This window comes from Dendrobates tinctorius, unplaced genomic scaffold (genome assembly GCF_039654945.1).
Source record: "Dendrobates tinctorius isolate UK_male_01 unplaced genomic scaffold, ASM3965494v1 ptg000040l, whole genome shotgun sequence".
Taxonomy (NCBI): Eukaryota; Metazoa; Chordata; class Amphibia; order Anura; family Dendrobatidae; genus Dendrobates; species Dendrobates tinctorius.
In genome coordinates, this window is record NW_027361708.1 from 2651839 (window position 1) to 2678910 (window position 27072).

The 27072-nt window shown below is 44.2% G+C and overlaps 1 protein-coding gene across 3 annotated transcripts in view; it reads right to left on the reverse strand.

The window, feature by feature from the left end:
* The window catches only part of RASGEF1A (RasGEF domain family member 1A), a 651261-nt gene that overhangs the window by 95152 nt on the left and 529037 nt on the right, over positions 1-27072 (reverse strand). The window lies entirely within an intron of this gene.

A 27072-nucleotide genomic window follows, 5' to 3' on the forward strand; every position in this document is an offset into this window, starting at 1 on the left:
CTGTAGGCTTGTTGGAACAGATGGGTCTTCAGGTTCTTCTTGAAGGTTTCCGTTGATGGTGAGAGTCTGATGTGTTATATAGTGATTACTTACTTATTATAATGGTGCGCTATATATTGCTTAGTGTTTGTTTCATGTTTGATATCTGTGTAGTCGTACTGCCCTGGGGAATCATATTACCAGGTCAGTTTTTCCATATATTGAATCTGGACAATAAAAAAACCTTGTGGAATTGCACTTTTTTGCAATGTCGCTGCACTTGGAATATTTTTCCTACTTTTCAGTATCGTATATGGTAAAATCAATTGTGCCATTCAAAAGCAGAACTACAAAAAACAAGCCCTCATTGAGCTATATTTGAAGAAAAACATTATGGCTCTTGGAAGAGGTGGAGGAAAACACGAAAATGGAAAATGGCCCTGGGTGAAGGAGATAATATGAGCTTATATGAAGGTCTAAATAGTTCAGTTTCAGTTTATGGGGTTACACACTCCCTTTAAACACTCCTAAGGTCACATTCACACGGTGAGTATTTTGTCAGCATTTTACCTCAGTATTTGTAATCCAAAACCAGGAGTGGGTGATAAATCCAGAAGTGGTTCACAATACGATAATTCAGTTTGTGTATATGCCATAAATACGTTTTGATGGAATTTTGCTTTAAACATGCCAGAAATGTCACAAATGAGCCAATCCACCTCTTGTTCTGCCAGTGGCCAGGGCTGATGTGAGGGAGTGTGAAGATTGGAAGCTGAGAAGTCTTGTTCTTCACACCCCCCGCCCGGCAGCTTCGCGCCGGCTCAGGTGATTCTGTGCTTACGTACTCCACACTTGCTTTAGCAGCAGCTTATTCTGACACGGTAACTAAATATACATCAAGTGCCTAAGGTGGTCATTATATAACAGAGATGTGGTGGATAAACAAGGTAACAAATCACTTAGATTTTCTTCATCTTAAAAGCAAAGAAAATTCCATAACCATGAACTGGTTTCATTTTTAGATGGATTAAATCATATTTGACATAGAATTAGTTATAGGTAACAACAAAATGATGAAAAGAGACAGAAATGTGAAAAAATGAAAACAAGGAGGAATTTGCAAAGTTGATAAGCAAGAAATATGTGTGAAAGGTAGGAATGACAAGAATGCCTAAGAAGAGAACATTCAGAGCTCTCTTAAGATCTGAAGAAACATTATGGGGTTGTTTTACCATAAAATATTATAGTGCTTGTTACATTCTATTCCTGCACCGAGTACCTTCGCCTTGGCCAACAGGCAGCACCGCACTTGCTCAGCAGAAGGAGATGACAGTGTTGCACTATTGAGTGACGCAAGCGCAGTATAGTAAACTGTATTGGTGTGGCTGGGATTTGTTGTGCCAACCATCTAGGGAATGTGTGTGTTTGGGCAGAACAGCTTGTCAGCAGGTATGCAGTAATTTGCTCCCTACCATGACATATGGAGCAGAATAGCACCAAAACTCACAACTGTCTGCTAGGAGTACAATAAGTAAACCCACTGGCGCTCGACACTCAAATTGAGTTTTAGCCTTCTTGTTTGGTTGACAACTACCACCTGTTGTCAAAAGATGTTAAAATAAAAACTATAAACAAAGAAGCCAAATGGCGCTCGAAACCAATAGTAAATAAATAAAATTGTGCCCATACAATTGTTCAAGGTTAGTATATGTCCATGGTATTAAACGTGCTACCACATCTCTGGTAAAAGCAAATGTCTGCTAGGAGTTGTCTTGTATTAATGTACTCTGACCCTGGTTTGATTCTCCCATTTCTCTGCCATCTGACCCTGCCTGATACCTATTGCTGACCCTGGACTGACTTTACCTTCTGTGTGATTCTGTGATTCTGACTCCATACTTTTTTTTTTCTTATCTTGGCTTCTTGACCTTGTCCATATCATCTGATTTTATTTTGTTTTTGCGCTTTCTGCGTTTGACTCAGCCAGTTGGAAATCCTCTGCCAGTTCGCTTCACCGGTCAGCAGGAACTCTTTTTAAGTCCAGATCCCTGTAAAAGGTTAAGGGTATGTTCCCATGGTCAGTAAACGCTGCGGGTTGGATGCTGCATACATCCGCAGCATCCAACCTGCAGCATCCAGATGTTACAGTGTAGGAGAGAGAGCACCCGCTGTGTAACCGGACCGGAGCCAAGGGGCTGTCACCAAGGTTCCCAGAGAACCTGTTTCCGGGGGAAGGAATTAGAGGTCGGACCATAGACTCTTCTAGAGAGTATGGGGGCGGAGCAACTATAAAAAGAACGCAGGAAGCCAGCAGGGGTCACTCAACAGGGAGAGAGACAAGGAGCAGGAAGCAGAAGCCTAGGTGGCGCTGGAGAGCAGGAGGGAGCCAGCGTCTTCCAGAGAAACGACGGCACCGACCGTCGCCAGGGAGAGACCGAGACCTGATGCCCATGGCTGGCCCTGCCCTGATCCACACTGCTGCTGCGGTCCCGACGTTGAGACCCGTGGCCGCCGTTGTCCCGCTTCATCCCGCAGTTGCGGACTGCACGCTGCCACCCACAGCCGCCACTCTCCCAACCCCCACCACGGCTACAGCCTGCAAACTGCCACCCGCGGATACCACTGCCTGCCTCCGACCCGCGGTTGCGGCCTGCACGCTACCTCCCGCGGCCGTCACTGTCTCGCCCCACACCCGGGCTGCGGCCTGTACGCTGCCACTCGTGGCCGCCACTGTCTCACCCCACACTGTGGCTGTGGCCTGTACACCGCCACCCACGGTGACCACTACCCCACTCCGCCCCATAGCTGCGGTCCGTACACTGCCGCCCGCGGCCGCCACTGCTTCGCTCCAGACCGCGGCTGCAGCCTATACATCAAGGCCCACAGCTGCCACCACCTTGCCTCCAAAGGAGGCCCCGACACTGAGGAACTCTCCTGGGGCCTGTTGTGCCTCTCCTGCACCTGGGCATAGGAACGCCCGAAGCCTACGACAGCTCCTCGCCGACTGGACCCAGCGGCTGAAACGCTGAACGGACACCTCCCGGACAAGAACTTTTCAGGACATCAGAGAAGGATAAGTGACATTCCGCTGATAAGTTAATTATAATACCAGAACTCGCTGTTGGCCATACAGCTGCCATACAGTCACCGACACTCGCCGAATAGTTATTCTAGGTAGTTTGTGTGTATTATTGTCTGACTCCCTGCGTGGAAAACTATTGCTAGCTTACCAGTTATCTATGCAATCCATATATAAAGGTTAAATTTAAGCTTGCTCCGTCTCCGACTCATCACTGCATCCTGCGTACCTGCGAGTACCACAACAGCATAGTGGATGGAATTTCAAGAATTCCCATGCCCATTATGCGTGCACTGACGCCCGCAGATCACCAGTGAAGACAGACATGCGGCGCGTCTTTACAGACTGCAGCATGTCAATTTATCTTGTGGAGACACTTGTCTCCGCAAGATAAATCTCACCCATACAATGTATTGGACGCAGTGAATCCACACGGTTCAATGAACACATGCGGAATCACCTGCGTTCAAAAGCCGGCAGCACTTTGGACGCAGAGGACATTTGCTGTGTCCAAAGCACTGCCAATTACTGACCGTGTGCACATACCCTTAAAGTTATAAAGACAGAGCACCTCTGAAGCCTGCTAAATGGAGTGGTTTGTCAAAAGCCCATCTGTAGAAACACCATTAAAATCTGCCAAGTTCAGTCCACCCTTGCAGTATTATAGTAATTGTATTAATAAGAGATAATAATTATTATCATGCTGTTAGGAAAAGTGTTATAACATGTCTCCAAATTGTGGTGCCACCATGTGTTCAAAGTGTATGTCCACCTAAAATGATCTGATGCTGGTGGACAATCTCTCTTCCCACAGCCCGATCTCTGCATAGTCATCCTTTGTTTGCTCTTTGACAGCTTTCTATCCTGCATATCAGGAAGGACCACTTGCACTACAGCAGCCTAGAATACATCTGACATTGGCCCGATTCATCAACTGGAGTGCGCCTCCGAGTGTGTCTAGCCACAAATATTACGCCACTATCTTCTTCAGTGAGATTTACGGCAGCTCATCGTTAATTTGACGAATTGCACCTGTCCCTCCTCAGCTCTGCCAGCTTAGTCTGAGCTGGGCAAAAATGGCGTGAGAACTCAAAAGTCGAAAAATGCTAAGTATATGAATGCTATAATATTACGTCTCTGACATCAAATGTATCAGCAGTGTAAAAAACAAAAATGTTACTGTAATATGGGGTTTTACAAAATGTCCTAGCTCCTACGCCATTCTTTGTGACTGCTCGTGTGAGAAGCATTACGCTTCGTTGTACATGCCTTCAGGGCTCTACTGTACTTTGCCACGCTGGAGTAGAAAACACCTGAATACAGACTCTTACGCATGTGGTCCTATACATAGTACAGTGTGGCCGGCACCTGTCTACAAAGCAGTATTTATCCATTATTAGCAATGTAACAGTCGACAAACCTTTGGTAGATAGCTAGTCTAGTTGCTTCCTAAGGTTTAAAGGGAACTAGTTTATGATAATTTCCTACAATTTATAATCCACGATTCTTGAGGCATCGGTAGTGGCTGACCAGCAGATATGGTCACCTCTTTGCTGACATGCACTGCCCAATGACATGACAGGTGGTGCTCATTCTTTGTTATCGATTGAATCTATTTTTCCATGCCTTTTGGCTAGCCTTACCTATAACTCAGTGTTTTCTTTTGGTATAATAGATTCCAACAGTTACAAGCCTTGCAATGTTTATTGACTGCAGCTGCAAGAATGGTTATGAAGCCACAGACGGGCACACAAAGAAGAGGTCACCTGTGCAGGAACAGCGTTTGGGCCCCTCTTTGTGTCTGTGACAAAAGTTGCTGGCTTCTTTGGATGTGAAAGTGGGCCACCTCTCGTCTTAGGCCCTGGCACCATGCTGTATATTGGAGGAAAAATACTTTAAAAGCCATTAAGGACAGAGCCATACAAGAGCCTAGTCGGACAGGTAAGTTACTGGCAGCTTCTCCCTGCCTGCTCCCCTGGAGTGACAAGTCTCTTTCAATATGCACTTATGCTTTTTCTCAGTGTTTCAGTGTCAAAACATACCATACAGCCAGTGCGTGATACATGTGCCTGTGGATATGGCATCACATATCAGCTGTCAGGTTCCCTTTAAAGGGGCAGTTCAGTACTCGAACAACCCCTTCTCAATACCTGTGTTTCACCATTGTAAAATAACACTTATACTCACCTTCGGTACTGACACTGTTCCAGCGTCACACTGTTCCCTTGGCTCATGTGACATTACGTCACCCGATTCCTGCAGTCAATCAGCGGCTGCTTTACTGTCACCTCCTTTGGATAAATCAGACATATGGTGAAAGTGAGAAGGCACTTGTAGCTCTCAATTCCTGATTTTAGTTATGTTCAAAACATGGGAGAGTGGAGTGGCCAAAAAATGTCATGCGAGTCCCAGTAGAGGCAGTGCCGACATTGATGGAACGGTGCCGACACAGAAGGTGAGTATAGGTGTTATTATTTTACATGGGGGAAACACGGTAAGTAAGAAGAGATTGCCCGAGTAGTGGACTACCCATTTATGGATTAGCATGTAGGAGTGCAAATCATTGGTTTTAACATATGTACTGGAAAACGGGAAAAAAATTCCAAGTGCGGTGAAATTGCAAAAAAGTGCAATCCCACAGTTGTTTTGTGGTTTTTTTTTTACCATGTTCACTAAATGCTAAAACTGACCTGACATTATGATTTTCCAGGTCATTATGAGATCATAGACCCCATGTCTAGATTCTTCTTTATTTAACTGGTGAAAAAAAATTCCAAAGTTTGTTAACAAAAAAAAAATTTGTGCCATTTTCCGATATCCGTAGCGTCTCCATTTTTCATGATATCAGGTTGGGGGAGGGTTTATTTTTTGCGTGCCGAGCTGATGTTTTTAATGATACCATTTTGGTGTGGATGCGATCTTTTGATCACCCGTTATAGCATTTTAATGCGATGTGGCGGCGACCAAAAAAACATAATTCTGGCGTTTTGACTTTTTTTCTCATTACACCGTTTAGCGATCGGGTTAATCCTTTTTTTGTTGATAAATCGGGCGATTCTGAACACGGCGATACCACATATTTGTATGTTTGATTTTTCTTTTTTATTGTTTTATTTTGAATAAAGAAGGGAAGGAAAAAATGAGAATGCAAAAACAAAAATGTTCTGGTCGTTAAGGATTTAACGAATCCAGAAAAACAGTTTGACGTTTCACTCATATAGTGACAATACTCCAGCCCTGATTTCCTATACTTCTCCTGATGCCACAGTCCGCTGAACCTGAGCCAGCAGCATACTGTGAGTTCCATAACTAACATATCTTATATCACCACAGAAATTATCTGATGAAGGTCTGGATTGTACCAAAACATCATAAGCTATTTTTCCAGATTGGTAAATTGTAAATAAATTTAACATCTATTACTGTGTCAAGTCTGTTGTCAGGTATCCAGGGGCTCCTTCCCTGTCCCTAATGCCAGGGGTGCCCTAGCTATTCCTGTTCCCTGGATTATTTCTAATGGTGAAAATGCTGAGGCCACCTATCTTGATGAGCTCCTGAACTGCCCTCAGTCTGTTCCCTTCCTCCACCCAGGGAATAGGGGAGTAGTATTGTATGGCTATGCACCGACCAGACTAACAGGGGAACATAAACAGCGATAAAGGAAAATACTAATCATACAAAAATGCATGCATAAACAGAGGGAAAAATCCAGGGGTGAAGGAAGGGAAAAGCCAAAGTAGGAGGAGAGGATTTGTACACAACCAAAACCTAACAATCTCAGATAAATCCACCAAACACCTTCTCAAATAACACACCACCAACTCCTGAACCACGCAGCAATGACGCTAACTCTGGCATTTCCTGATTGCCTGAGTTCAGTTTATCTAGGAGAGGGGAGTAGCCAACAGTGAACAGCTGAGAACCAAGTTGTTTTACAATGAATGAAAGTTCATTTTAATCAATAGATCTTGTAATATTAAGTTCCACAGACATTACAGCAGGGAATCAAGCTGATTATTTTTGTGAGGTAAAACATTTCACTGCCTGCTTTCAAATAATGTTTTACTTCAAAGAAGAATCGGCTGTAATTTCTGTACACTCCTACCATCCCCTGCCCAGGAGCTGTGATATGATCAGAACATGTCCCCCCTGTAAGGTCAGACACGGCCATTACACAGTACACAGCAGCGCCACATTTATAATATTATCTCAGCACAGGAACATTTCAATTAAAACACATCCAATTGTGGAAGTTTTGTATGTAGGAAAACCCCTTTAAGGCAGGAAAGCTTCCAGAAGCTCTCAACTGAGTAGATTAACCCCTGCTCTGTTAAAAAAACTGCACAATTTAATATAAAGGTGACGTGCTTCTAGTCAGTACAGGAGTAGGAGAAATCAAATGGTGCGGTCTTCTGGCTTCTTTCTGTTGTGGTAACCACGTGGCAATTACCACACATCCTACTGAGTGCCGAGTTTATTATTATCATTCATGGATTAGAACCCTACTCGGGCACCTCACCTCTCATTACTGGAGTGCCATATATGACTTTCCATGTGAAATAAAATATATTATAAGGGCAGAACGCAGCATGTCACACAGGTCTTCTTTACAGGCGCATCAAGTATTAACTATATTATACACATCATTGGAAATAATCCCTACTTGTCCGTAAATATTACTAATCTTAGGCCAGGGTCACACTAACCGACGCAAAATACGGTCCGTAGTTTACAGGCGTAATACGGATGAATGACCCCTAAACAGTGCTCCGTATGTCATCCGTAAGCAAGGTGTGGTTGCGTATTTTGCGCATGTCTGCATCCGTATGTAATCCGTATAGCATCCGTATGCAATCCGTATGACGAGATTTTCTCGCCGGCTTGCAAAATGGACATATAATGGAGCCCTATGACAGGTTTTAGAACACAAACGAAAGAATAGATATAGACACATAGAATACATATATATTTATATACATGTCATTGAGACATATATATATATATATATACTGTATATATATATATATATATATATATATATTTGTATTTCACAGAGTTCTTCATAGCAAAATAGCCGCTAATTCAATTGCCGGCTTTTGTGAAATCATTCCCCAACCCGACATGAAATGACACATGCTTTACATACAGTGAAACCATTTCATTTCATGTTTTGTTTTGTATGTCTTTCATTAGTAATTAGATGAGGGTTGATGTGTAAAATTTGGGAGGTGTAGGTGTTAATTTAAGGGGTTAATTCGTTGTAAAAAAATGTGTGGGCTCCCGCGGTAATTTGTCAATGCGGGAGCCCACACATTTTTTAACAACGAATTAACCCCTTAAATTAACACCTACACCTCCCAAATTTTACACATCAACCCTATCTAATTACTAATGAAAGACATACAAAACAAAACATGAAATGAAATGGTTTCACTGTATGTAAACCATGTGTCATTTCATGTCGGGCTGGGGAATGATTTCACAAAAGCCGACAATTGAATTAGCGGCTATTCTGCTATGAAGAACTCTGTGAAATACAAATATATATATATATATGTGTCTCAATGACATGTGTGTATATATATATATATATATATATATATATATATATATATATATATATATGTCTATATCTATTCTTTCATTTGTGTTATTAAACCTGTCAGTGTGATTTTACTGTATAGCGCACTGAATTGCCGGCTTTTCTAAAGGACACTGGGTGCGTATTTCTCGCAAGTCACACATCTGGTCCGTGTGTAATGCGTATTTTTAGCGCACCCATAGACTTGCATTGGCGTATTACGGGCGTAGTACGCTGACAATCGCAGCATGCTGCAGTTGGCACGGACCGTAGACTACAGACGAGAAATATACGGCTGATGGGAGCAAACCCATAGAGAATCATTGGTCCGTGTGTAATGCGTGCTTTTAGCGCCTCTCACTCGTTCGTATTCCTCGCCAGTGTGACCCCGGCCTTATAGTGAGGTGAATGGCGCTATAAAGGTATTGCTAATCTATTTCTGGAGAAGTTCCTTCTGTGTCCTCCACTAGTCCCCTTATTGCTGATTCTTTGAAGAGAGATTCACCAACCCCTGCAGTGCCATTTCTCTTGCTCTACAATATGATTGAGCTGCTGTAGAATTCACATTTTCTCAAAAGGAAAAGAGCATTTTGTGCTAATTTAATCAAGGACAACCAGGAAGGTCCTCTTGCTTATGAAAAAGAGGTTCTGCAACAGCTAAGGCGAGTATTAGGAATAATATACAAACTATTCACTTTCACTTACAGTAAAGCAGGTGCAATGATTTCACTATTGCTTATGCTTCCTTACTAGGCGGATGGATGAAGTTTAGCCATCTTGGATTTATGCCCTGGTGCTCAGATTTTACCTTGATTATTTGAGTAGTGTACAAAGAATATTGAAAGTCGCCTCCTAGTTCTGTGACCTTAAACTTTATGAGTAAGAAGTCATTACGGATAAATGGAATGACAAATCTGAGAGATTTTTTATACTGAGAGAATCACGAAAATATTGAGCAATTGCTTTTATTTAAAGAAGAGCTGTCACCAGGACAAAAGTGGCCAATTTTTATACAATTCTATTCTCGCTTCTTCTTGTTTAAATCCACAGTTCACACAGTTGCAGAGATATGGGCCTTTTTATTTAGTGCTAATTTTCATGGTGTTTTCCAAGGGGGCGTGGCTCACTGGATCCTCTGGGGTGTGTCTTTAGGCCGCTGCATTACCATCCTGTTACTCTTGTTTAAAGACTGTTCCCCATTGTGGACGGAGTTTACCCTTTCTAGCTGTTTTTGGCTGATTTATCAATTTGACTATTTAAAAAGGTTCTACATTTTTGTACAAATGTAGTGCAGTTTCTCTCTGGAGTGATTTTTAGGTATAGCTGATTTTTTTGGGACAATTTTTATACCTTTTTAGTGGAACATGCTTTTTTTTTGCTCTATAAAAGGTGAAAAAAAATGTAAAAAGATAAAAATAAAGAGCATTTTTATTTTGCTCAAACTGCGTGAACTACATGCACCATTTTACAGCATTTAGCACAAAATAAAGTCAACGACTACCACAAGACAAGAAAAAGAGTAACAGGAAAAAACAGCAAATAATGAATTGGGGCCTATGCATTTCGAAGCAATTTAGGTAGATCAAGTTATCACCATTTATGAGGCGATCTCTGTGATGTTATCTGTTATAATCCTATTGATGATAATTGATGTTTTCTCACTGATGTCACCATATGGAAAGGATAATATGCATCATTAACAGAGGCCAGAAGGGAGGGTGGTGACATAACAATCATCTCTCTGGCACTGATCGCTGATTTTCTTTACTAATTACATAACCTTTTTGGTGCATTTTTTATGCAATCTATTTGCTAAAAATATGATTACCACCATACCATTAGCTGTAGAAGTGTCCAAAAGAAATATAAAAAGGAAAATATGTTCCATTAAACATATGTAAAATTACGAAGCGAGTGTTGATTAAGCAGCAGGGAAAGTGTTGATTAGGTGAACTGTTCTTCCTCCATTTATCTTCATGCACCTTGCTAAGAGCCTGTCTGGGAACCATCCAAATGAGGAATGCTGGATAATATTCAAGAAGAAAAAAAACAATAAAAATGAAATCTGTGAAGTAAGCATTCCACAGCGAGCAATGAACTGCTTCTTAATTGCACTCTGAAGATTTGTTAAGCAGTTGCTGCAATCGCTTAAACGTAAGCCCCCATTTGGCAGACGTCAGCTTGAACGCTTTAACCCTTTGAACACATACATTGCTGGGTGTCTCTGATGGCTTTAGCCGCTAAGAAGGCGATTTCGACTGGGCGGGTGTATTAATTGACCACTTGTGAGTGTATTGATCTGTAGAAATGTTAACTACCGTTCCTTGGTGATTTTCTGGGCCCCACCCAAGGTAGGGGAAGCAAATTCTAGAACACGTCCACTTGTCGCATCCAATTATAGAAAGGAAATGTAAATCAATAAGGGCCTTAATTCATAAACTAATGACTTGGCACACACAGGGCAGTTTCTTGGCAAAAGGTATTATAAGGCTTCAGCATTACTTAAGGGAACAAAGAAATATTTTCAGCAATAAATCCACACTATGCAGAATGTGGAGATGTGCAATAAAAGAGAAACTGATAAGGATAAGTTACATGCAAAATATTCTACCAAAGACACCACTTCCTGTAGAGCACCCTGGCATTAAGATAATAAATATAACATTGGTTTCTATGGGTAACAAAGACCTGTTTTTTTTTCTTTTTTTAGCTTGGACAGTTTTGATAAATGAGGTCCATTGTGTGAGCAATTCATGCCGGCCATTCAAGTGGGCTGCCCGGGTAAAGGCCCCATCACACATAAGTTTTGTGACACAACAGCGATCTCACCAGCGAGATCGCTGTGTGTGACAGCGATCAGCGACCGACCCCCCTGCTGGTATCGCTGATCGCTCTTGGAAACCTCTGGACATTTCTTCCATCGCTGGTCTCCCGCTGGCCAGCACGCATCGCTGCGTGTGACAGGCAGGAGACCAGCGATCAGCTGGTAACTAACGTACACATCGGGTATCCAAGGGACGTGTGCCCCTTAGAAACCCGATGTGTACGTTAGTTACCAGCGCGCTGATGCAGGGAGCTGGTAACTAAGGTACACATCGGGTATCTAAGGGACGCACGTCCCTTAGATACCCGATGTGTACCTTAGTTACCAGCTCCCTGCATCAGCGCGCTGGTAACTAACGTACACAGCGACGCCGCGCGCTTGGCGTCGCTGTGCTGAGCGCTGGTGAAGCTGTCTGTTTGACAGCTCACCAGCGATCATGTAGCGACTCACCAGCGATCCTGACACGTTGATATCGTTGTCGTGATCGCTGGTGAGTCGCTATGTGTGACTCCAGCTTAAGAGGCGCTCTATTTTATCAGCTCTGGCTCATATATTCGAGGAAAGAGAGAAAGAAGTGGTGACAATACCTGCAATACTTGTACAATGTCTTAGGCTGTTTCACATTTGCGGATGTCAGAGCTGCGGTGGGCTGTGTACTTCCTCCGTTAAGCCCTGCCTACTGACGCACCTCTTCCATTCAGCTCCGCCTACGTCTGCATGCGTCATGCGTACCTATCTTTAACATTGGGTACGCAGGCCATGCGTCGAACTGCGTCAAACGCAACATGTTGCATTTTGTTGCGGTCGGCGCAGCGTCAAACATCCGCATACATCTGCATGGCCTGTGTATCCAATGTTAAAGATAGGTATGTATGACACATGCAGATGTAGGCGGAGCTGACTGGAGGAGGTGCGGCAGTAGGCAGGGCTTAACAGAGGAAGTACGCAGCCCTCCACTGCTCTGCCCAAATGTGAAACCAGCCTTAGCATTACTCCAAGATGAGACCCCAACTTCTCATATCATATTTGCATTTAGCAGACTTCTCATTAATGGGGAGGTGGGCTGCATTTCTAAGAGGAGCTACAAAGTAATATGACTTTCTGTTTTTGTCAGTGTCGCGTTCCTGAAGATTGACAGGTGGGACCAGAGGACAGTTCAGACAGTGGTGCAGCCATGCCGATGGTCCAAACTGAGCTTTGTCCCTCGCTACTAGCAGAAGCAGCATGGGAGGAATGCAGGGGCAATCCGCCAGCTTCAGGAGGGCTCCTGCAGTTTAGTGTCAATGCAATCATACTGACCTGGAGATTCATGTTGCCAGGTCAATTTTACTGCACAATGAACAGAGTAAAAACTAAACCTGAAAAACAATGGCAGAATTATGGGTAACCATTTTATAACACTTTGATTTTTGGGGAAATTTTTCTGTACATTGAATGGTAAAATTAATGATGTTGCTAAAAAGTACAGCTTGTCCACAAAAAACAAGCTCTTATATTGTGTGTAAACAGAAAAATTAAACAGTTATGGCTCTGGGCAGAAGCAGGGGAAAAACAAAAAATCGTTTGATCCTTAAAGGAGTCAAATACCCTTAGTACAGGGTAGCCAATATAACCTCATAGCAAAGATTTAAACTGTAACCTCAAACATAATATATACAATTATAGACAAATAAGGGAATAAGGCCGGCGTCACAATAGAGAGGAATACGGACGAGTGAGAAACGTTAAAAAAACGCATTGCACATGGACCAATGATTCTCTATGGGGTAGCTCCCATCAGCCGTGTTTTTGTCGCGTATTTTATACAGTCCGTGCCAATCGCAGCATGCTGCTATTGTCAGCGTACTACGACCATAGTACGCCAATGCAAGTCTATGGGTGCGCAAAAAATACGCATTACACACGGACCACACGTGTGACTTGTGAGAAATACGCAAGACTTCTCCTGGTGACAGGAAATGTGCCAATCCATCATCAGGAAGCTTAGACATGCAAATTAGCTCTAAAAGCGCTCCAGACATCCAGGAAGTACGCCTCCATGGAGTCCTGCAGCATCATGTCTAGCAACATTAATGTTGAGCTCCTAATTGTGTTGGTCCAGGAAAGGCCCGAACTTTGGGACCAACGGGATGCCCATTATTCTGACCGGGGCCAAAAAGAGGCAGCATGGAGGCGCATCTGTGTGCACATGTTCCCAGACTATCTCCAACGGCCACGTGAGGAGCAACAACAAATTCGTAAGTAATTGCCATTTTTACCAAACAGCTTAAAGGCCAGAAGTGAGCTTTTTGAAATGTAGCCCCTACAATCCTATACTGTGTATGTAGGTATCCATGTTTGCTAAAGAAGAATGTAGCTAAAAACCACCCCCTACTAGGCCACGTGACTATGTGAAATGTTAGGAATATTGCTTGGCACAATTCACAAATGTTACAGTCACTTTTCACTTCACATTGCAGTTGAGGATGTGATGAGACACTGGCGCAGCACCCGCGACCAGTACCGGCGGGAAAGACAGCAGAGGGCCAGGAGTGGGGCAGCAGCACGACCAAGCGAAATACATCTATTTTGATCGCTTGGCATTTTTGGCACCCAGTATGGATCTCAGACCGTAAGTACAGACATCACACCACATGGCACATATGCTTTTTAGGGTCAGAGCTACATTTTGTTTTTTGTACATTTCCTAACAAAACTCAATCCAACCTCACAGAGAGGGAGACAGGGTCGGATACTGAGCCCATTATAGACCCAGATGGGGGATGTGAAGAGGTGGCTGGCCCATCTTCTGAACAGAGCTTTTGCAAACCCCAAGCTCCACCAGCATCAGGCCCAGCATCAGGTTCTGCACCTGGTCCAGACCCAGCAGAGCCACCAGCAGCCAGCAACTTAGAAGATCCTGGCAACAGCAGCAGCCCTACTGGCCATGTTGAGGGGTCCCCTCAGCCTACAGCCGTAGGCCGCCGTGGGAGACGGAGAAGGGACAACACTGCCTCTGATACCCAGAGGCATGTAGACACAGGTGTCCTAAATTACATGTCCAGGGCTGCCCAAGATGAGGGTGAAGAGGCATATTCCCAAAGCCTGGCCCGGTACCTCCGTCCCCTACACCGTGAGGTGAGGCTACGTGTGCGAGGATCCATTCAGATCCTAATTGATGTATGCACACACCCCAATGACCCATATGAGTTGTTTGAGTATCTTGAGAGGTGGCAGCTCTCAACCTGTAACCATCTCCGCCTTGTCCGACAACCAGCAGTGCATGCTCAATTAGGATCTGAGTGTTCGCCTGCACGTGTGCCTACACCTCCACCCATTCTCCCCCCCAAACCAACCTTGGCAACAACATGGCCAAATGGCAGCCTATAACCAACCTGCCCAATATGGCCACTTGTACAGACCTGGTGTTGGAGGCTGGCCCCAACCTGGGTTTGGATGACATGGTCATATCGGGGGGGTATGATGGACGTGGCAATGTGGCGCCCCCAGGAGTATGGTCGCCACAGTGGCATTACCTTCCTCTTAGGGAGTGTGATGTCATGCTTGGAAGCAATAAAGGGTCTCTCTATCAGGTAAATCAACACACAGCACAGGCCAGCAGAGGGAGCTCTGAACCAAAGCTGGGAAGGAGCTGCTCTCTGGGGGCCAGGAAGAGGAAGTTTAGTTAGTTCGTGGGAGGAGGGCGAAGTGTGTGGACGAGAGGAGAAGAGCTGGAGAATTGAGCAGAGTTCAGGCTCACTTCTAGCATGGCGTATGCTTCCGGGGTCCGGTCCCCAAGGCTGTTTGTGAAACTGATGTTCCTGCAGCAGAAACCGGAGGAATAGGAAGCTGTAAATGCTCTGTTCCCACATAAGACTAGGAGGCACAACAGCAACGTGTGAGCCAGGAGAAGGAGGCTACAGCTGTCTGCAATACAAGGGGGTTCTAAAGGAGAGCATGCAAGAGGAACTTCACTGTAACTCAGTACTGCATGTACCTCAGATAAGTGCTAGAAAGGAGACTACACAACCCATCTGCATAGAGAGATTCCTAAGTTGCTTCCAGGCTGGCCAACTCCTGTTCCATCTGTAATCAGGATCCTGGACTGCACTTGCAAAGCAAAGTAAAGGCAAAGGAAACTGCACCCTGTTATGTCATTGCCTTCTTCCTGCAACCCCTTCAGCACTGCTACATCTCTGTAACTAACACTGCACCCTCTTCCTCAACACCTATTACCACTGCCCTGGGACTACCGCTCTACCTGTGGGCAGCTATTACATCTTGCTGCCTTATGCCATCTGTCCCAGAGGATCTGCCTGCAGCATCGGCTTAACCCCTTCATTGCCGAGCACCACAGGTGGCGTCACGTATCATCCACTTATAAACTTTAACCAGCCATGCTTAACCTCTTTTACATGTACGCCCAGGGTCACGGACCGGGTCACCGCTACTGTGACACTTCCCTCTGAGATACCGGCCCGATACCGAGTACCCCAATGCCCTGGCGGGCAATCCATTTTGGTGTCACGAACAGGATGATGAAGCCCGGTACCACTGGGTCCTGTGTGCTGTAGATTTATTGTACTTAAAATTGCTGAGAATGTGCAAAAGAACCAAAATAATAGATTGTAAAATGGACTCTCAAAATGGCCGCCGGCGCGGTGAAGAAGGGCGTGACAACATGGGTGGCCCTAAGAAAAGAGCGCAAACTGTCCTGTGCCTCCCCTGCCTGAACTTCTATGCAACAGCAACATGGCCCACCCCCAGAGGGGTTCGCATACTGGCTTGGTATGGAGGCAGAGGAAGAAGACGCCTCCCCAGGAAGGAGGAGCAAAGCCCTGTGGCGGGAAAGGAGCCCAGAGTGAAGCAAGAACGCCAGGACGCCATGATGAAAGAAGGACAGAGGCCTGAAGAGCGCGAGGAAGAGGAGCCTGCCTTCCCTGGCGCAGTAGTCGAAGGCTCCGGCCCTGCTTCTGTGATGGACTGCCAGCAGCTGGAGGAAGAAATCGCCATGCTGAACCGCAGTCTGCGGCTGAAGCAGGAAGCACTGCGGACCTTGGACCGGCAGCGCACCCAGGAGGGGCCTGCAGAAACGGTACCTCCACCACCGGTACCCGCTGCCGCTGCACCAGTTCTCCCCCAAGCAGCACCTGTGAAACCTGCGGACACTGCACTGCCATCGGCAGCGCCTGTCACCACTTCCACGCTGCTGCCGCCGCTGGGCGCTGCCTGCCAGGAGGAGTTACCTGAGGACCCAGGAGCTGAATGTGAGGCAGAGACTGTGATCTTGCCTGGACCTGGCGCGGCCGCGCAGGTCCCACTGGAGGCCTCAGCAGACTCTGAACCACCACCAGCTCCAGTAACCACCGCTGCCACCGGCTGCTGTCCAGTGCCTACACCGGAGCCAAAACATCACCGGGAAACGTCAGGTACGACCACCACCCCTGCAACCGGGTTGACCCCTGAGTTTCTGTCCACCGCGTGCAACAGGCTGGTACTCTGCATAGAACAAATGGAGGAGTTGTGTTCTCAATTCCAAGACGCTAAGCTGACTGCGATGGAGAAGTGGAAAATATGCCTGGTGAAAAGAGCAAAGCTGGAGCAGACGCGTCCCATCCGGCGGCTTCTGAACTCGGCGGAGGAGCCTAAGCAGCTGATGGGTGTTACCATGCATCACTGATTTCCCTTACCAGAGATTTGTCATCCCCGCATTTCACCATGCAAGCGACAACAAGCTACTGCACCCACCAAGGCCAAGCAGGCCAACTACATGGAAGTACAACATCCCCTGATACAAGTTGCTACCCCTGCTGTACCACAGGCAGCAGTACCACCAGCTGTCAGGCCAAAAACCAGAACAGCTACCGCACCTTCAACACCTGCTGAGCTACCACCACAGGCAACCATCCCCAAAGCCCAACAGGAGGACTATGGACAATATATTAAGCCAGCAGGATGCGGACATCCTGAAAGTCTTCCCTGGATGCAAAATAAATCTGCTTCTACCACCCCAGGAGGGAACCATCACTAGAACATTTACCAGTAACTGAACTGTTACCCAGGAGGGTATTGCCACCGTTGTGCCTCAAAGTTTGCTTTTGTTTTCTTGCTGTTTTCTTCAGCTTTGCCTCAGTTTGGCATTTGGTGCACTGAAATCAGAACTGCAGTGATCATGAACTGGGAGTGATTCACAAACTTTCCTGTAAATAGTTTGCACCTCTTAAGGTGCTCTCTCTTGGATTTACACAAACCTTCTTCAAACAAGGACTACCTCAGATCTGGAGTTCTGCTCCAACCCCAAGGACACTGCAAGAAATCTCGGCTGGGAGCGGTGTCCAGCACTTGCAAGAATTATTGACATTTTAATGTGAAGTTTTTATTATGTGCCTTGAAAATGTTGGTAGCAATGTTTAGCTGCAGTATTAGAAGTAGATGTTTTGCAGAAAGTAGTTTAGAAGTAATCTTTAATAAAAATGTGAAATTTTGAATAAAAATTGTATCCAGGTGACGAACCAGGAGGCAGCGGTTGTCACCTATAGTTCTAAAAGAATAGGAGTAATAGTAGAATGTGAAAAATGTGTTGAAGCAAGGATGGTAATACTTGATCTAGCAGTGAACTTCTTGGTAACGGTTACTGCCAATAGCACTTTATTCTGTAGACTTGTTATGCAACGTTCAAGCTTTAGCCCTCTTCTTAAGAGAAGGTGTTTGTTGCGTTGTTAATTTAAAAAGAAAATTTTTGTATGTTCCTTATGTAACACCTTTGTTTCACTTGCAGCCCGGAGACGTGCTGTGTTTAATGGGGGTATGTGGCGCCCCAGAGGGTTCGGTCACCACAGAGGTACTGCACCTCCTCCTAAGGTGCAGTACCCCACTATCCAGGTAAGGTGGAGACACCTGACCACACTCCAACACTCACATCCCACACGCACACCAGTAGTGTAGCAGAGCAACCTTTGTGGCTCCCTGCTTGGAACACAAAGAGTGATGGGCGGTGGGTGGAGCTTAGACTGCACAAGAGAGCGGGAGAACATTAGGGGAAGGTCAGTCTGTGAGAGAAGATCCCCTGAGAGGGATGGAGTGAAGGAAGTGCTGCAGCAGACTCCTGTGACCTGGAGCTGCAGGCACAGGAAAGAGCCATAGAAAGCCTGATTCTTCGGAAGAAATAGTTTAGTACGGAACGTAAGGAGAAGAAGAGAACTAAGGACTAGGGTCAGAGCAGAGCCCTTCTTCAAGTTCGAAGTGCATGGCCGGGGTCCGGTCCCCGAGGTTGTATGGATACTGATGTTCCTGCAGCAGACACCGGAGGAATAGAAGTTGTCACCACTCTATTCCCACCTAAGACTTGGGGGCACAACAGCAACGTGAGTGAGCCGGGACTTGATAACAAGGAGTCCCCGAAGCTGGCTACAGCTGTCTGCCGTACAAGTAGAGTTCTAAGTAACATCAAGAAGGAGGAAGGAGTTTAATACGCAACTACAAGTACTTCAGATTAGGTGCTAGTGTGGAGACGTTCAGAGAAGGGATATGTTGGAGGAGTGCTGGAAAGGTGTACTTTACCTTGCCTGGGAGTTGGCTGAGCCCCTGACCTGGAGGACACGGCACTGAAGCGGACATCTGTGCGCACCAGACTGTGAGTAAAGCTTTGGAACTACATGCCCTTGTGTCCTCCACTTGTTCTTGCGCCTTACACCCGACTCTGCAACATCTGCTTCTTTACACCATCTCCCCACTTGCCAACCTCATCTACACTGCCCTGGGACTACAGTTCCACCTGTGGGGAGCTTCAACATCATTGCTGCACCACACCATCTGTCCCACAGAAGCAACCCTGCAGCGCTGGTCAAACTGACCAGAAACCACAGGTGGCATCACGAATCATCTCAACAACTTTATCCCCATCACTCTACCCCTTTTACATTGACTGCCTGAGGCCACGGACCAGGTCACTGCTGCTGTGACATCTCCCATTGTAATCAACGGGCCTGGCACCGAGTACCCCACGGCCTCTGGGGGCGAGTAAGCTACAATCAGCCACAGGATTTTAATCAACAGTATCCTTATGGTCTCTTTGGTGCGCAGCTGCAGGAACATGGCCACATATTCTCGCACAGGGCCAAGATCATCCACCCCAACAGGGTGATGGTCAAGCTGGGCACACCAACCCCCAACAAAGAGATGAAGGCCTCCCGCCATCAACTCCGCCAAGCTACCAGCAGTTATAAAATGCTAAATTGCTTTATTTTTTTGTTTTTGTTGGTAATTATCATTTATTGTTACCTATTTGGGTGTCCAAATATGCAAATGTTATATACAGAAAAGGCTAAATGGCCTGGGCAATATCTGCCATATGAAAAAAATATGGTAAACAGTATTCTAACCTATTTTTTGCATTTATAAAAAATTTGAAAATGCATCTTTGGCCCTCTTCTTGAATTATTTTAGGCATTCGAATATATAAGTCAACTTTATCACATATAAACCGACCACACACATCATAGAACAACAAAAAATAACATTATATTCACACACATAAGAACATCACAACATAGATACAGCCTGATCTTGCCAGGTAGTAGCACCCTGAGGTGAAACAAAATACATGGTGAACACATCACGTACTTTGAGTCCTGAGAGAGGATGCCGTAAAGGGAGTACATGTGGCCTAGGCCTATCCCCATTGTCCACCACACCTTCAGTCACATCAGATGAGGAGCTATCATGCAGTCTAGTGAAGTTATGGAGGACCACACAAGCTTTGATGACCTCATTGACATTGGCTTCACTCAGCTGAATGGAAGACTGGAGGACACACCATTTGGCACAAAGAATGCCGAAGGCGCACTCCACCAGTCTTCGGGCACGTGAAAGGCGCAAATTAAAAATCCTGCGCCATGGTCAAGGTTTCTGCGTGGGTATGGCCTCATGACATGCCTGGTCAATTGGAAGGCTTCATCCCACACTAGGACATAAGGCACCGCTTCTTGATTTGAGCCCGGTAGCTGACGTGGTGGTGGTAGATCCAAAAGGTTATTGCGCAGCCGCCGACCCATAATGGAAGAATTGAAGACTCTAGAGTCTCCAGCTCTTCCATTAGCCCCAATGTCTACAATTATAAACCTGTAGTTACTGTCAACCAGAGCCAACAAAACTACAGAAAAATATTGTTTATAATTATAGAATTGGGACTCTGAGTTCGGCGGCTTATGCACACGGATGTGCTTCCCATCCTGGGCTCCAATACAATTGGGGAATTGGCAGTGCAACTCAAATCCCCTGGCAATCCTCAACCAGTCTTCCATCTTGGGCTCTGGGATGACTAGATGATGAACTCTGGACCAGATTTCCGAACATGTAGCACGAACGATGCCGGATATTGTCGATCGCCCAATCAAAAACTCCAGATGGATTGCTGTATAAGAAAGGCCAGTTGAGAGGAACCTACAATTAAACAAATGTAGAAAATATATACATTAAAATACATGCTCTAGGATGCACACATTACATATAGAACACCACAATAGTGTGTAAGTAAGAAGCTAGGCGAACAATACATATACACATGTACCACGGCTAGGTAATGTGGAATAACACATCAAAGTGTTCTAAGTTTTAGAGCATATATTTCTTACCAATTCATAATGCTTCTTGGCCAAAAAGAGGTTACTGAGTAACAGAAATATTTGAGAAACTAATCATCTACATACATTCTGTAGCTGAGTAATACATACCGTAACGTAAGGAGAAGGTGCTCCTCCGCAGAGATACATTTGCACATCCGGGTGTCCTGGAAGGTGATCCCTGGGTGCAATGTTTCCAACAAAACATCAAAAGTAGAAACGGTCATCCGAAAATTGAGGAAAAACTTGTCAGTATGTGTCCTCAGAGCTGCATAAAGCCTGTGAAAATGGCCTTTATTGAGGCATTGTCTCAAATGCAGATGCACCCACGTTCGTCTCCTCCTCCTCGGATCCACAATCACTGGGTATGGCTGGCCAAAGCGCCGGGACAAAACCCAGTTGAAGAGAACACGGTCAGTTGGGGTGAACTGAAGTGTGTCTGACATGTTTGCTAACAACCACCAAGACACCAACACAAGCACAGCACCAAAATGGGCATATTGGAGGCTGCCACCTGATGCTGAGGCAATAAATATGGTTGGTGCTGATGATTTAAATTATGTGCAGGCCTCAAAACCGTTAAATGTCCATTTTGCAAGGTTGCGAGAAAAAAACGCTATACAGATCACATACGGATTACATACGGATGCTTACATGAGAAAAATACACGGCCACACCCTGACAGCGGATGACATACGGAGCACTATTTAGGGACCATTTATGCGTATTACGGCCGTAAAATACGGCCCGTATTTTTCTACGTTGTGTGTGACTCCAGCCTTAGACGTTTCACCACTATGCTGCAGCTTAGGGGTGAAATGTGAGACTGTGCTTGCCCCACATTCAGACTAGGATGTCCAAAGGTATCTTTATGTGTTCTTACTTATGATATTATTTTTGATTACTGAAGTATGGTTAAAGGGGATCTGTCACTAGTTTTTTTGCCACCCAATCTTAAAGCAGCATAATGTAGGGGCAGAGATCTTGATTCTAGCAATGTAACACTTACTGGGCTTCTTACTGCAGTTTTATAAAATTACTATTTTATCAACAGAAGACTATCATTAGAGGACTATTAAACCTGCTGCCATGTAGTCCTCCATCTTCATGAGTTTTGTTTAACCCCATCCCCACCATGAGTTTCTTTAACCCCACCACCACTGAGTGGCAGCTTTCTATCTATGCACAGTGTACCCAGAAAGCTGCCAATCAGTGGTGTGGGCAGAGTTATACAGAGATCAGCATTTAGAGAACTACTAAATCTGCAACAGACAAAACTGTGATTTTATCAAAACAAAAGCAAGCAGCTCAGTAAGTGACATATCGGTTGAATCAGGATATCTGCCCTTACACCATGCTACTCTCAGGGTAGTGAAAACATGGCGACAGATTCCCTTTAAGACTGTTTATATGCATATATTCAGTACTCAACTGTTTGATACCTTTCTCCTTTTTGGATTCGTAAACTGTAGTTGCAGACAGCGATATAACAGTTTTTGTCATTTTTTTCCTCTTCAATTTTTTTATACATTTATTTTTTATTATCAATTATCAAACAATAAATATTAGTGTTTTAATAATTGTCAAAAGGAGCTACAATTCGCTTCTTTGGTTAGAGCTATATATGACCTTAGTACAGAGCTGCATAGCCTTCACACATTGCCATACATGTTCTAGGTACCATATGGACAGAAGTATTATCATCTAGGATGCATTGCTGCATTACTTCTAACATTCCAATATAATTGGAGTTTGATGGAACACTCCATAAAATCTGTGGCATATGGAGGCACAGTACAGGTCCAATGTAGTTGCTATAAAGTGAGCTATGATATGTAAAGATAGAAACAGTCAAAAAATAGCGTTAGGGTTGTTCTTGGTGTCATTGCCCTGTATGCATTTTTTCAGGTTGGCTTGGGGTTCTCTTTAAGGCTGCTTTCACATATCTTGCACGGAAGACATAGCTTGGACACTCACGACCTGAGCTAACTACTCCATATACAGCTCTGGCAAAAATTATGAGACCACTGCAAAGTTTTATAAAAATCAGCTTCTCTCCATGTCTGACAGCCATTCCATTCCAGTGTCAGTTGAATTCCAACCAGAATACACCTCATTCTACTTAATGTGCTTCTGATTAGGTGATCACCTGAACCAAATCTTATTTAAGGAAGGAAAGTATAAAAAAAAACCTGCTGTGGTGTGCACAATCCTCTTGCAATAGGACAACCTGGATGGCAAAACAAGTGCTAGTAATATCCCAAAAGTAATAGGAATGAAAAAATAACTTTTACCCATGCCAAAGGAATTGAAAAGAAAAGTCTTGAGTGAGGAAAGGAAGGGCTCAATTCTGGCTTCACTAGCAGAGGGATACAGTGTGTGTCATGTTGCCTCCATCCTTAAAATATCTAAGACGGCAATCCATTACAACGAGGTCAAGCAGCAGACATTGGGGACAACAAAGCTTACAGACCGTCAGAGGGCGAAAACGACTCTCCACTGTCTGGGATGACCATCATCTTATTTGAATGTCACTCAGCAACCGCAGGATGACATCAAGTGACCTACAAAAGGAATGGCAATTGGTAGCTCGGGTGAAGTGCACATTAAGAACAGTTCGTAGCAGGCTCCTAGAGGCAGGGCTCAAGTCATGTAAAGGTAGAAAAAAGCCTTTCATCAATGAGAAGCAAAGGAGAGCCAGGGTGAAGTTTGCCAAAGACCATAAGGATTGTACCATAGAGGACTGGAGTAAGGTAATCTTCTCTGATGAGTCTAAATTTCAGCTTTGCCCAACACCTGGTCATCTAATGGTTACACGGAGACCTGGAGACCTGGAGAGGCGTACAAGCCACAGTGTCTTGCACATACTGTGAAATTTGGTGGAGGATCGGTGATGATCTGGGGATGCTTCAGCAAGGCTGGAATTGTGCAGGTTAATCATTGAGAAGGACATATGAATCAAGCCGCATACGAGGTTATTCTGGAAAAACTGTTGATTCCTTCTGCTCAGGCACTGTTCCCCAACTACGATGACTAGTTTTTCCAGCATGACAAGGTGCCATTCCACACAGCTAGATCAATCAATGTGTGGATGAAGGACCAACACATCAAATCCCTGTCATGGCCAGTCCAATCTCCAAACCTGAACCCCATTGAAAACCTCTGGAATGTAATCAAGAGGAAGATGGATAGTCACAAGCCATCAAAGAAGAACTGCTTAAATTTTTGTACCAGGAATGGCATAAGGTCCCCCAAAAGCAATGTGAAAGACTGGTGGAATGCATGCCAAGACGCAAGAAAGCTATGATTAAAAATCATGGTTATACCGCAAAGTATTGATTTCTGAACTCTTCCTGAGTTAAAACATTAGTATTGCTTTTTCTAAATGATTATGAACTTGTTTTCTTAGCATTATTTGAGGTCTGCAAGCACTGGATTTTTTTTTTGTTATTTTGACCATTTCTCTTTTTCTGAAAATAAATACAAAATTTAGTGCTTGGAAATTCAAAGACATGTTGTCAGTAATTTATAGAATAAAAGAGCATTTTACATTTTACTCAGAAATATACCAATAAAGAGAAAAAGCAAACAAACTGCAAATTTTGCAGTGGTTTCTTAATTTTTGCCAGAGCTGTATGTTAATGAAGCAGTTAGCTAAGGTGCGGAGAACTGTATTTTAGAATCATCCCTGAAATCACTGAGGCAACCTTTTGTTTCTTATTACAGCCACAATTGATAAAAAATCACTAGACATAAATGAAATGACTCAGAGTTCTGTACAATACACTGGCATTAGACCAATATACTCTCGCGAGCCGCACTCAGTAGACATGTGGTGCTCCTCAGCCGTCATCTTGAATCAAGTGCTTTGTTCCAACTCTGAACATGTTGAGCATAACTGTAGGTAGGAGGCTCCTATGAAGATCTGCACTGCATATGTGAAACGCCATATGCAAAGGATGAATCATTCCACTAGCGGAATTGAAATGGATTTCCAGGAAAGATTAGAAATGTGTGTGCCACATTTACATTTTGGGAAATAAAAGAAGAATTATGTTAATTAATGACACTTTTTAATGATTTATAGTATTTGTTCACTTTCTAAATCTCTGTGTTTTAAAATTTCCATTAAATGGGCCATATTGGAGTGCTTCCCTTCATGTCCTGTCTGTGTGCACAGCGAAGCAGGAGGGTTGCGCTTTCTGCAATGACTGGATCTGATGTAGTACAGCCCCCCTATACCAGGGAATGACAGGAGAGGTGCACGCAGAGCCTTACTGGTCTGTAGAGCTGTAACACAGAGAAGATAATGTAACCCACCTCCCATTTACCACTGCATAGAGGGCACCAGAATAGTGGTCTGGAGGACCACCAGGGAAGGATATACTGCTCAGATAGGAAGTATGTATGCAGAGTAGGGATGAGTAGACCCGTGGAAGTTTGGGTTGGACTGAACTTTAGTTCAAAGTTCATTTCAGGTACCAGAACCGTACCCATACTTGAACCTGAATCCACACGGCATAGAAAGCTTTCTCTCTCTCTTTTCCAGGAGAAGTCCATGTTCAGAGTTCAGTACCAGACACTAGATGTCCGGTATGGACCCCAAACTTTACTGTTTGGGTTCACTCATCTCTAGTGCATAGTAGTTTCTGATGGTATATGTATGTCTGCCTCTTCGTCAGAGCTAGTGTAAAGCTTAGTTAACCCCTTTATGACATGCGCTGTAAATGTACGGAGCAGGTTGGAAGTCACACAAGCGGCAGCTCATGGGCATGTGTTACAGTCAGGACCTATCTCTAAGAGGATTTAACAGGTTCTGGCTAACAGAGTTCTGCTCCACCTGTGATTGTTAAATGCTGCTGTCAATCTCTGACAGTAGCATTTAATACGCGCCAGCATGAAGTGATCATGGGTTGCTGATGGGTTGTATGACAGCTAGGGAGATCTTTTGAGGACCTCCATGCATGTCACATAGCTCCTCTGAAACCCTGCCTTTGGCTAGACTTCAAAGAAGACAGTGATTTCTGCTATAAACAGCGATGCTGTGACTTTGCTGTATATAGCACAAGCGATAAAACAACTACAGCTTCAAGTCCACTAGAGGGACTATTAAGAACAATGAAAAGTAAAAAACAAATGTTTAAAAAAATATGAAAAAAATTCCTAAAAGTTAAATCCACCCCCTTTTTCGCGATTAAAATTAAAGTTATAAAAAAATAGACTTTTGGTATCGTTGCATTCAGAAAAGTCTGATCAATGAAAATATAAAAATAGATAACCCGATCGGGAAAAAACTGAAGAATGTCAAAATTATTTTCTTTTGGTCTCTGCAATACCACAAAAAATGCTGTAACAAGCCGTCATAATGTCAACTCTATCCCAGAGTGGTAACAATGAAAACATTTTGTCGTCCTCAAAAAAAATAAGCTTTCACGTATCTAAAGTGTTACAGGTCTCGGAAAATGATGACACAACAACAAAAATTTTATTTTGCAAACTTCAGATTTCTTTTTCACCAATAAAATAATAAAAAACAGACATGTTTGGTATCACTGTATTTATACATGAGCACAATCATATTGCCAGGTAATTGTTACCACAAAATGTACGCCATAAAATAATTCCCAAAAACTGTCAGAATTGAGTTTTTTTTCTCACAACTTCTCCTTACTTGGAAGTTTTTTCCTGTTTTCCAGTACATTATGCTGAATATATTTATTTTAATGACTTGCATATCACCATAATATTCCGCTGCGCACTACAGACACCTATCTGTAGTCTGTATAGTGTGGGAGAAGACCAGAGAACCTGAAGAAAACCCTCACAAACACGGGGCGAACATACAAACGCCTTGCAGATGTTGTCCTTGGTGAGGCCCTATATATAGTACAGTGTTAACCACTGAGCCACTGTGCTGCCCTATATGTAGGAATATCCTAACCACTGAGACAATGTGCTGCCCCAAATATACACAGATACTAAAAGAGGGGAAAGTAAAGGGGGCTTTACA